Source organism: Monomorium pharaonis, chromosome 6, assembly GCF_013373865.1.
Source record: "Monomorium pharaonis isolate MP-MQ-018 chromosome 6, ASM1337386v2, whole genome shotgun sequence".
NCBI classification, from domain to species: Eukaryota; Metazoa; Arthropoda; class Insecta; order Hymenoptera; family Formicidae; genus Monomorium; species Monomorium pharaonis.
Window position 1 is genome coordinate 5,879,888 of NC_050472.1, and position 12,793 is coordinate 5,892,680.

Consider the following 12,793-nt stretch of genomic DNA (forward strand, 5'->3'; position numbering starts at 1 on the left):
GGGACACCGACGAGATACTCCAGGATTAAATATTTATGATTTTCCATTAAATCCATCTTTTATACGAGAATCAAAATTCTTAAATATTTTTAATCTAAATAAAAATTAAAAATTTTTTGCAGTTATTATAATCGTTAATGTGTCAATTTTTGGATATCGCAAAAAACCAAAACTTTCTTTGCATAAACGAAGATTATACTTTGTAACATTCGTTTAAAACCTCATAACAAGAGCACTTGATTTGTTTTAAACTTTGCTTTTCAACAAACCTGCAACATATTCAGCTGTGTGCGCAGATAATCTACGCCAAACGCTTGCATATATTATTTATGTATTTAAAAGAAATATATTTTATAGGCTGCGATCCAATCGCGCATATATTAATTATAACATGTATAGTATGCATAGTAATCGGTTATTTGCCACTGGATAGTTTTCAGGATTTTCTTTTGAAATTTAATTCAACAAAAACATTTTTTATAAAAGTGCTGTTTTATTGTATTTATTTTATACAGTAGTTTTATTATAAGAAAATAATCGCATTTGTATAATTATAAAATAATTTATAAAAATTAAATTTAGAAAGACTTGATTTTTATATTTTTTCTGAAAAACTAATTTTATAAATGTTTGATATTAAAAAAATGGAGAGCGATCTTTTTATTATCTTCAATGAAAGAGTGAGAAGCCCCTTTTGAGCTCTAACACATCTCTCAGTTTCACTCTCATGTAGAAGTTTAGATAATCAATTTGCTCCACCTCTATGATCAGTATATGTACTAGTATATTACTAGTACAAATCAAGAGTCTCGATACTTATATATATAGCAAAGAATAGATAAAACAGTACTTGTGAGAAATATATTAAAGTGAATTTCAAAAGAACCGTAACTGTCCATCTAGTGGTTAATAAGCGATTTACTAGACAACTATGTTGCCCGGCGGAAGTTGATCCTACGGCAGGGGCATGGTGGAAGAACATAAGGGCTGGTATTCATTGTCGAATCTTATTTAAAGATCGTCTCAAGCAATGTCTGAAGATGCTAATACGACTCTATGATTGGCTGATGGCATCTTGAGACAGTACTTAAGATGATCTTAAATGTAAGATCCGACTATGAAATGAATAACGACCAAGGTGTGCTCTTGCGCATAACAAATGAAAAATTGATGCTGATTGATGCCAGATACCGCCATCTTATCGCGGCAATTTGAATTTGGCGTACGTATCATCATGTTTTATTAGTTGTACTCTTGTGCTTCTATTGAGTTATTTTTATGCTTACAATAACACAATAATTTATATTTTTTAATAATAGTTGATTTTTTATTTATGTATGTTACACTATATCAAATGGACTATATCTAATGCACCAAAATAGACAGAACAGATGCGTATTAGAAAAATGTAATATATATATTATTTTCATTGTGCATGAATAAGCTCAGTGAGCATTATTGAGAGAAGAAATTCTTTAAGAGGACTTTTTTAAGACCTCATTAATTTTTCTTGAAAATGATATCAATAAGTTATCTTTCTGCAAGATATCTTTTAAAAGAGCTCTTTATGATATCGATGATATAGATGTCTCTAAAAAGTTTTTAAAAAAGAGGTCTTAAAGAGAACTTTTAAAAGATCTTATTAGATTTTCTTAAAAATGATATCAGTAAGTTATCTCTTGCAAGATGTTTCTTAAAAAACATAACCTGGATCGGTGAGACATTCTAAAAGAGTACTTGATTACCAATTTTATTTTCACAATTAAACGAGAATGTATTTGATTGTATACATACCGTTTTTCACGTACACATTTTCTTTTCCACAAACTGCCACCCATTTCGATAATAATTCTTTATTCCTTGGGAATCGAAAAAATTGAATATTTTTAGTTTTTTCCGTGAGTAATTTTTACAAGATTTAATTGAGCACGTACTCATTACGATATTTATATTATTCACAAAATTACAAGCATAAATACGCCCCTTGATTATTGTCATATAACCTTTAAGGCCCACAATTTTAAAGCGCACACACTTTTGCATAACACATAACATATATACATAATAAGCAAATTGTATATGTTCTTCCACCATGGTCGTGATACCCGAATTATTTCCCACTCTTTGCTCTATCCCTACTTATCTACTACCACCCGATGATTCTATGACGCCTGGACCGACGCATAGGGGTTCCAACTTTTTCAAGAACTGACTGAAACCTCCATTCCTTTATTATCTATTATAGTTAAAATAAGCATAAATTTTTTAGCAACAGCAACACCAACGAATAATTTGCTAATTTAGCTGATATCTTATGAGGTCCCGACTTGGCTGACATAAAATTTTTGCTTTTAACGAGACTATACAACATAAAATATCTATAGATTGCCGAAAAAGGAGAATGCAAAAGAAATTGCTAAGGGGATATCAGGATAAGAAGGAAAAGAAAAGCGCCTCCATTAAACACTACTGAAGAGAAACGTCAGAATCAAGATCTTATGGATAATGTTTTGTAGAGTAGCACTGAAATTCTGCGTGATGATTATTCGACGGAAGTTGCAGAGTAAATTTTCAATAGCACAAATTTAATCTAGCTACATTACATTATGTGCAATGTAACAATAACGTGATATTTATGTGTTGCAGGATAAACCAGTCCGCAATGAGTAGCAGTAAAAAGTGGAAAGCCGCATTAAAAAACAAAAGTAAAATCGCTAAAAAGCCAAAGGCAGAAAAAGACAAAGGAGATTTGCACTAGAAGATTGGCGGTAGAAAACGAAGATGAATTCAGATGTCTGTAACGGTATTTCTAGTAATAAATATAATTTTATGATTATAAGTTTTAAATGTAGTAAATTTTCTAGATAAAAATATTAAATGTAGTAAATTTTCTAGATAAAATATTATAATAAAATTTAAAATAACAAAAGATCATGCTTTTGCATTTAATCTTGTATATAATATAAGATAAAAAATGATATAAAAATTACTATTTTTATTGTTTCGATTTTTATTGCTTAAAAAAAGACTCATTTTTGAATTCTGTAAAAACTGTTAAAGATTTAGTAACACAATTAATAATTTTCTTAACGCTTCAAAAAGAACTTGTTTATTATATAAAAGTAATACTGTAAAAATCCATAGTTTCTTAAACTTGCAATAAAAATTAAATAATTTTGTATAACATTTTTTTATTCCGTTTTCTTAGGACACACCGACTCCAGAATTAAATATTTATGATTTTCTATTAAATCCATATATATATACATATATATATCTTTTATACGAGAATCAAAATTCTTAAATATTTTTAATCTAAATGAACTAAAAAATTTGTGCAACTATTATAACCGTTAATGTATCAAGTCTTGGACATCGCAAAAAACCAAAGCTTTTTCTTTGTATAAACGAAGATTATACTTTGTCACATTCGTTTAAAGCTCATAACAAGTATGGCACTTGATTGTTCTTTTATTTATTTTATATAGTAATTTTATTATAAGAAAATAATCGCGTTTGGTTGGTATAATTATAAAATAATTTATAAAAATTCAATTTTAAAAAGTACTTGATAATTTTTATATTTTTCTGAAAAACTAACTTTATAAATGTTTGATGTAAAAAAAATGGAGAGCGATCTTTATTCTCTTCAATGAAAGAGTGAGAAGCCTTTTCGGGCTCTAACACTTCTCTCAGTTTCACTCTCATGTAGAAAGAAGAGCCGACATACTGATAATAGTATGTGTACTAGTATATTACTCGTACAAGTAAAAAAATCTCGATGCTTGTATATATAGTAAAGAATAGATAAAACAGTACTTGTGAGAAATATATTAAAGTGAATTTTAAAAGAATCATAACTGGCCATCTAGTGGTCAATAAGCTATTTACTTGACAACGATGTTGTGCGGCAGAAGTTGATCACACGGTAGGGGCATGATGAAAGAACGGTGTGCTCTTGCGCATAACCAATGAAAAATTGATGCCAGATACCGCCATCTTATCGCGGCAATTTGAATTTGGTGTACGTATTATTGTTCTTTAGTTGTACTCTTGTGCTTCTATTGAGTTATTTTTATGTTTACAATAACACAATAATTTATATTTTTTAATAATAGTTAATTTCTTATTTATGTATGTTACACTATATTAAATGGACTATATATGTTGCATCAAAATAGACAGAGCAGATGCGTTTTAGAAAAATGTAATATATTATTTTCATTGTGCATGAATAAGAGTACTTGATTATCGATTTTATTTTCACAATTAAACGAAAATGTATTTGATTGTATACATACCGTTTTTCACGTTCACATTTTCTTTTCCACAAACTGCCACCCATTTCGATAATAATTCTTTATTCTTTGGGAATCGAAAAAATTGAATATTTTTAGTTTTTTCCGTGAGTAATTTTTACAAGATTTAATTGAGCACGTACTCATTACGATATTTATATTATTCACACAATTACAAGTATAAACACGCCCCTTGATTATTGTCATATAACCTTTAGGGCCCACACCTTTAAGGCGCATACACTTTTGCATAACGTATGTACATAATAAGCAAATTGTATATGTTCTTTCACCATGGTCGCGACGCCCGAATTATTTCCCACTCTTTGCTCTATCCCTACTTAACTATTACCACCCGATGATTCTACGGCGACCGGACCGACGCATAAGGGTTCCAACTTTTTTCAAGAACTGACTGAAACTTCCGCTCGTTTATTATCTATTATAGTCAAAATAAGCATAAATTTTTTGGCAATAGCAATACTACCAAGGAATAATTTGCAAGTTTAGCTGATGTCTTATAAAGACCCGACTTGGTTGACATAAAATTTTTGCTTTTAACGAGACTATACAAAATAAAATATATATAGATTGCCGAAAGAGAAGGATGCAAAAGAAATTGCTAAGGGGATATCAGGATAAGAAGGAAAAGAAAAGCGCCTCCATTAAACACTACTGAAGAGAAACGTCGAAACCAAGGTCTCATGGATAATGTTTTGTAGAGTAGCACTGAAATTCTACGTGATGATTATTCGACGGGAGTTGCAGAGTAAATTTCAATAGCACAAATTTAATCTAGCTACATTACATTATGTAATGTTGTGCGGCGGAAGTTGATCACGCTGTAGGGGCATGGTGCAAGAACATAAGGTGTGCTCTTGCGCATAACAAATGAAAAATTTATGCCTGATACCGCCATCTTATCGCGGCAATTTGAATTTGGCGTACGTATCATTGTTTTATTAGTTGTAATCTTGTGCTTTTATTGAGTTATTTTTATGCTTACAATAACACAATAATTTATATTTTTCAATAATAGTTAATTTTTTATTTATGTATGTTACACTATATCAAATGAACTATTATTTGTTGCACCAAAATAGACAAAACAGATGCGTTTTAGAAAAATCCAATATATATATTATTTTCACTGTGCATGAATAAGAGTACTTGATTACCAATTTTATTTTCACAATTAAACGAGAATGTATTTGATTATATACATACCGTTTTTCACGTACACATTTTCTTTTCCATAAGCTGCCATCCATTTCGATAATAATCCCAGACAACACGCTTGTCAGAATGAAAACTTTGAGAGAACTTTTTTAAGAAAACATTTAGATATCTTGGAAATGATGTCAAAATGGTAACATTTACCAGAGACGTCTACTAAGAGAGGTCTTTAAGATATCTCATTAAAGAGTCTTACTTAAGTTTCTTGAAAATGTTATCTTTATAACATCAGCTAAATGATATCAGCTTGATGTCTCATAAAAGATATCACAATGCTGTCCGATTTTTGAGCCGTCCATGCGCGTTGTAGTTGACTCATAAATTAGATAACATTATAATATCTTGAATGAGAAATCCATTTGATATTATTTAAAAATTATCATAAAGATAATGTTTTCAAAAATAACGGTTTGCCTACAATTACTGTGCACAACAAATGCACAAAATCTAAATTTATCATGTACTAAACAAAAACAGAATAATAAAAACCATCTAATTAACCATTTGAACGCTTCAAACTATTAATGCTAAAAATAGATCACAATTTCCATCAATTAAATTATTAAGGCTATGGAAAAAGATAAATTTAACAATATGAAATTAATAAGTAAATAAATTAATGCTATTTATTTCTAATGTTTTACAAAATTTAATTGCTTTTATAAAAAATAATATAATTGCGTCAGTTTATACCCAGTGAACAATATGTTGTCAAAAAGATCTCTAAATGATATCTTGTTTCTGAAAATGATAACATAAAGAGACTTCTAAAAGATAACATAATGATGTCAGAATGTTAACCAATGCGCCGTTTTTTGAGAACAGAAAGATATCATAAAACTGATATCTAAAAGATTTTTTAAATCGGATATCTAAAAAATTTCTTAAATTGGATATCTAAAAAAATTCTTAAATCGGATATCTAATAGATTTCTTAAATCAGATATTTTTAAACTGCAACTAAAGATAAAAAAATAAAATAAAAATTCATTTTTTAAAAATTATTTTTAATAATAAAAGTAACATACTAAATTTAGAACAAATTTTTATTGATTAATTAAATTTAAATTAAATTATTTTATTCTTACTTGCCGCTGGTAGGTTTGAACCCGGAACCTTAGGATGATGAACCTTGTACTATATCTGCTACGCCAATTTGACTTATCGATATGGGTACTTGTTATTGTCTTATACATATAATACTAATATGGTATAAACTAACGCAATTATATTATTTTTTATAAAAGCAATTAAATTTTGCAAAACATTAGAAATAAATAGCATTAATTTATTTACTTATTAATTTCATATTGTTAAATTTATCTTTTTCCATAGCCTTAATAATTTGATGGAAATTGCGATCTATTTTTAGCATTAATAGTTTGAAGCGTTCAAATGGTTAATTAGATGGTTTTTATTATTCTGTTTTTGTTTAGTACATGATAAATTTAGATTTTGTGCATTTTTTGTGCACAGTAATTGTAGGCAAACCGTTATTTTTGAAAACATTATCTTTATGATAATTTTTAAATAATATCAAATGGATTTCTCATTTAAGATATTATAATGTTATCTAATTTATGAGTCAACTACAACGCGCATGGACGGCTCAAAAATCGGACAGCATTGTGATATCTTTTATGAGATACCAAGCTGATATCATTTAACTGATGTTATAAGGATAACATTTTCAAGAAACTTAAGTAAGACTCTTCAATGAGATATCTTAAAGACCTCTCTCAGTAGACGTCTCTGGTAAATGTTACCATTTTGACATCATTTCCAAGATATCTAAATGTTTTCTTAAAAAAGTTCTCTTAAAGTTTTCATTCTGACAAGCGTGTTGTCTGGGTAACATCCCAGTGAGCATTATTGAGAGGAGGAATTCTTTAAGAGGACTTTTTTAAGACCTTATTAATTTTTCTTGAAAATGATATCAATAAGTTATCTTTCTGCAAGATATCTTTTAAAAGAGCTCTTTATGATATCGATTTATAGATGTCTCTAAAGTCTTTAAAAAAGAGGTCTTAAAGAAAACTTTTAAAAGATCTCATTAATTTTTCTTAAAAATGATATCAGTAAGTTATCTCTTGCAAGATGTTTCTTAAAAAACATAACCTGGATCTGTGAGACATCCTAAAAAGTAATAATACTTTTAATTGTGGAAGTTTCGTAGATATTTTGTGGAAGTTTTGTGAAAGTTTTTAGGAATTGGCAAGGAGAGAAGAGAGGAATAATTAAAAACGATAAAAGGTAAGACACTGAGGGCCTGTTGTTTCAACTTATTAAAAGTAAACATATATGCATTTGTTTTTATCTTTTTTCTCAATTAATAAATTATAGATAATGTACTTCTCAAATAAAGTTTTCCAATAAATTGGAACAATTAGCCCTAAAATATATATCAAAACTTATTAAAAGCTATATTAAAAATTACAAAAGTTAATAACTTATAATAACGTTTATAGGTTATAGGTTATAATTGTTGTAAAGTATAAATATAATATATTTTTATTTTAATTTATAATTAATATTTTAATATATTTTCCCCAAAGATGTCATTACGTAAGGACTTTATATAAAATAAAAAATATATTTTGTACATTATTTATAAACATATTATTATTTTGATTGTGAATTATCTTATTTTCTATCCTAATTATCTATTACATTAATTTATTATTAATTTTATTATAATTTGTATAGTTTTTATACCAGTACATTCCCAAATATGTAATAAGACTAATCAACAAGAAGAAAGAATTAGAAAGAAAGAATTTCATAACAAAATGTGTTGTAGTAAGTATATTATTTATATTTTAATACATGTCATATATGTTTTCAGATGATACTTATACATATATAAGAGGCAATAATTATTATTACCTTGAATATTTTTTAAACTATGAATGGACAAAAATTTATCTAAAATATTACAACATTATATGTTACAGAAATTGCTATCTTATGATATCGTTTTTCTTTCTAAATGGTGAATCTTGAAGAATTTAAAGCACTTTTATTTTTTACAGTCGCAGTATATAGTTATTGCCTCTTTCTATAATATTGTTTGTTTTATCTGTTCTGGGTCTGCTCGGAGCAAATCCAAGTAGACCAACGCACTCTAATAGGTTGATTCCGATGACGCCAACCTATTAGAGTACGTTGGTCTGATTGGATTTGCTCCGAGTAGACCCAGAACAGACAAAACAGTATTTATATAAGCTTTAATACGGAGTATATACATATATTGTTATTTTTCTAAATAGAAGCTTGCCAGAATGACATTAAGAAAATAATGCAAATGTTAATTACAATCCAACAACTGTTGCTGAGTGAACATCCTTCTTCCATACAAGAGAATACTACAAATTTGAATCTGCCAATTGCAACACCTTGAGCGCTAGAAGAATTTAATAAATTAATATAATAAACACAAGATCGTGTATCTTTGCTCCAATATGTAAGTAAATCTTAGGTGCTATATTATGCACGTATTCAATTTTTGATTCGTATACATCTGAAACAAAAAATTCTCGATGAATTTGTCATGAATCTTCCATACACACTCTTCATAAATAATAAATGAATCACGAATATTCGCGCATAGTGTACAGCCACTCTTAGCAATTACAAAAATATATGTAATACTTTTTTTATAGAAAAAAATAATTTCCACTTTGGAAGGGAAGAATGCAGAACAACATGTACGAAATGCATTAAAATGCACTTTGACTGACACTTTGGCTTATCAAACGTCATGGACAGGACAAAAAAATACTATCCAAACAAGAGGCATGAAATTTGTTGACATCATTATAGGTATTTTTGTTATGTGTTTTATTACTTTTAAGGGCCACTTGCACCAAACTCTGTTGATTAACTTAATCGTTGATTATTCCATTGAAATTGACCAATCGCATTTGTTAATTTTGCTTAACAACAAATTTAATTGGTCAATTCCAATGGAATAATCAACGATTAGATTAATCACAGTTTGGTGCAAGTGGCTCTAAATATGTCAGACTTGTACATAACATGACAAGTCAGTGACTTTTTAAAACATTATTAAAAAGCTAAGTGCCATTTGCCAGCAGCACATATGTCATGTTATGTTTAAGTTTGTGTGCAAATCTTTAGTAATAATTTAATTATATAATACATTTTTGACAGAAATAGTGTAAAATGTAGAGTACATATCAAGGAGAATGTATAATTACATTACTGGTAATTGATGTGGTACTTGCAGTGCTACAAAATAAATTCCACATCAATTAGCCCTTAGTACATGTTTCACATTATGACTGCATTCTGATATTCACTGATAGTACTGGAAAATTATAGTTTTTAATTTTATATCACGTATAACATTTTACTATCAGCGAATATCAAAACAGCCTGGATGTTTCTATGGAAAATAATAAATTTATTGATTCTACCTTGATATATGCTTTACATTAGTTTTTCATTGAGTATTTCTGTCAAAAATATATAATTGAATAATTATATACATACATGCATATAAAATTAAATATATTACTATATGACTATAATTTTAATTTTTATTACAAAATTAATCTAATTTTTCATAAATAATCATCAGTGGAAACAATACTTCTTCTTCGCATTTGGTTCAAAATGTCATCAAAAGCTGGCTACAGCATGCTGGCGATCGAATAACTCAAGAAAGAAAACGTCATGAATCACGAAGAAATATGTAACCGTTCGCGCCATATCACAGAAGTATTATAAGTCGCGCATAATAATAATATGCGAATAATACTAAATTATCTTAGAGTATAAATTGACAACTATAAAATGCTTTTCTCTCTTTAGTTTCTCATTCAATATTATCTACATAATATAAATTACTCAGTTCAACTTTGGGAGGAAAAAACTGCAGAATGTGTACGAAAGGGAAAAAAAACAGAAGTAATAACGGAATAGATATTTTTTTATTATATTATATTTGATATTAAAAATTTACAAATAGTATTATATTATTATTTGTTTATAATTTAATAGCGTTATTAATTTATTAAAAAATAATAACGCTACTAGATAGCATTTTTTAGCCTGTTCATGACATTTGATAAGCCAAAGTATCAGTTGAAGTGCATTTTAATGCATTTCGTACACATTCTGCATTTTTTCCTCCCAAAGTTAAACTGGGCAGCAATCATGTAACTTTTTCCTTAAGGCGGAAACGTGAAAAGTGAAAAGTTTCATGTAACTATCTCTTTCTATTGGTGTTGAATAGAAAGAGATGGTAACTTGAAACTTTTCATTTTTCACATTTTCGCCCTAGGGGAAAAATTACATGATTGATACCCTGATTAATATAATAATTTAGATTATGCAGATAATTTTAAATAAAAAACTAAAGAGGAGGGAGGAAGCATTTTATAGTCGTCAATTTATACTCTAAGCTAAATGATTTAGTATTATTTATTTAGTGTTACTTTTTTGTTTATTTTCAATCTTTTATAAACTTTTTATTTTTAAGACTACATAGACTTGCGACCAAATATACATATGAGAAACACGAGATGAGAAAAAATCATTCAAATGTGTGATAAGAATATAGTTTGTTATATATAATTATATAGTTTATTGTATATAATAATTTTTATATAAACATGTACGCGTTATTTTATAATTAAAAAAATAAAGTTTATATATATAATAATTTATAAATTTATTATTAATAACATTGTAATATAATTAAAAAGGAAAAAATAGTACAATTCTCAATATTAACCTTTTTTAGACAATTTTAAGAAGTCAAATTATAGTATTCTTTTAGATGTCATTTATATGACGTCTTTTAGATGTCATTTATATGCGGTCTTTTTTCTCTCTAAAATCGACGCATTAGAGGACTTATTGTCATCAGTATGTTATCTTCAAGATGGCGTTGTTAGATGTCCAACTCTCAAACCTGAGTACTTAAAGAACTCTTTTTTATAACATTTTGCTCACTGGGATATTGGTATTATATTGTATAAGACAATAACAAGTACCCATATCGATAAGTCAAATTGGCGTAGCAGATAGAGTACAAGGTTCGTCATCCTAAGGTTCCGGGTTCAAATCTACCAGCGGCAAATAAGAATAAAATAAAATAATTTAATTTAAATTTAATTAATCAATAAAAATTTGTCCTAAATTTAGTATGTTACTGTTGATAAAAATAATTTAAAAAAAATAAATTTTTATTTTATTTTTTTATCTTTAGTTGCAGTTTAAAAATATCCGATTTAAGAAATCTTTTAGATATCTGATTTGAGAAATTTTTTAGATATCCGATTTAAGAAATCTTTTAGATATCAGTTTTATGATATCTTTCTGTTCTCAAAAAACGGCGCATTGGTTAACATTCTGACATCATTATGTTATCTTTTAGAAGTCTCTTTATGTTATCATTTTCAGAAACAAGATACCTTTTAGAGATCTTTTTGACAACATATTGTTCACTGGGTAATGAGGACCTAATTTGGTTGACATAAAATAATTTTAAATGTAGAAAAAACGCGGGCCAAGGGGCCATAAAAGTTATGGCCCAGATTATTAAAAAATCGTCTTTCTAGTGCTGGATAATTATGACAATTCTGGCGACAAATCTCGGCAGTTCTCGTATATCTCTGTGCTTTGATATCGTTTTTAAACAGAGTTCTAACGTTTAAAATTGTGCACATAATTTTAAATGCGCGAAATCAGCACGACACTCGAACATATGTGTCGTGCTGGGTTGTTATGACAATTCTAGCGACAATTCTTGATAGTTCTTGTATTATTTTTATGGTTTGATTATTCCCATACAGCACAGAAAGATTGTAGCAACATTGTGGCAACATTTCAACGGAAGATTGCAATATTGCATAAACGTTGTGAAATGTTGCTGCAAGGCTGCTGCAAGATTGCAACAATGGTAAAATGTCCGCTTTTAGAAATATTGTTACGTAATATTGTAGCAATATTGCAGTAAAATATGTATGCAATATTATTCAGAAAAAGATTATTTAAAATAATTTATCTGATTTTAAATAACTATTTTGAATTTAACAAATACAGAGTGATTAGTGAAACTTCAACCAAAAGATAAACTTTGCAAGTTTTGTCTTTTATCTTATATAAGTACATTACAAGATGAGAGAGACAAAACTTGCAAAATTTATCTTTTGGTTAACGTAATCACTCTGTTGTTAAATTCAAAATATAGTTATTTAAAACTGAATGAATTGATCGGATGATCGTTT

General features: G+C 28.0%; 1 long non-coding RNA gene across 1 annotated transcript; it reads left to right on the forward strand.

Moving 5' to 3' along the window:
* The first annotated feature begins 8,254 nt into the window (after window positions 1-8,254).
* LOC118646262 lies at window positions 8,255-9,356 on the forward strand. The gene is made up of 3 exons (XR_004963801.1): window positions 8,255-8,333; window positions 8,804-8,997; window positions 9,197-9,356. It is a non-coding gene; the product is annotated as an uncharacterized LOC118646262 (long non-coding RNA).
* The last annotated feature ends 3,437 nt before the right edge of the window (window positions 9,357-12,793 follow it).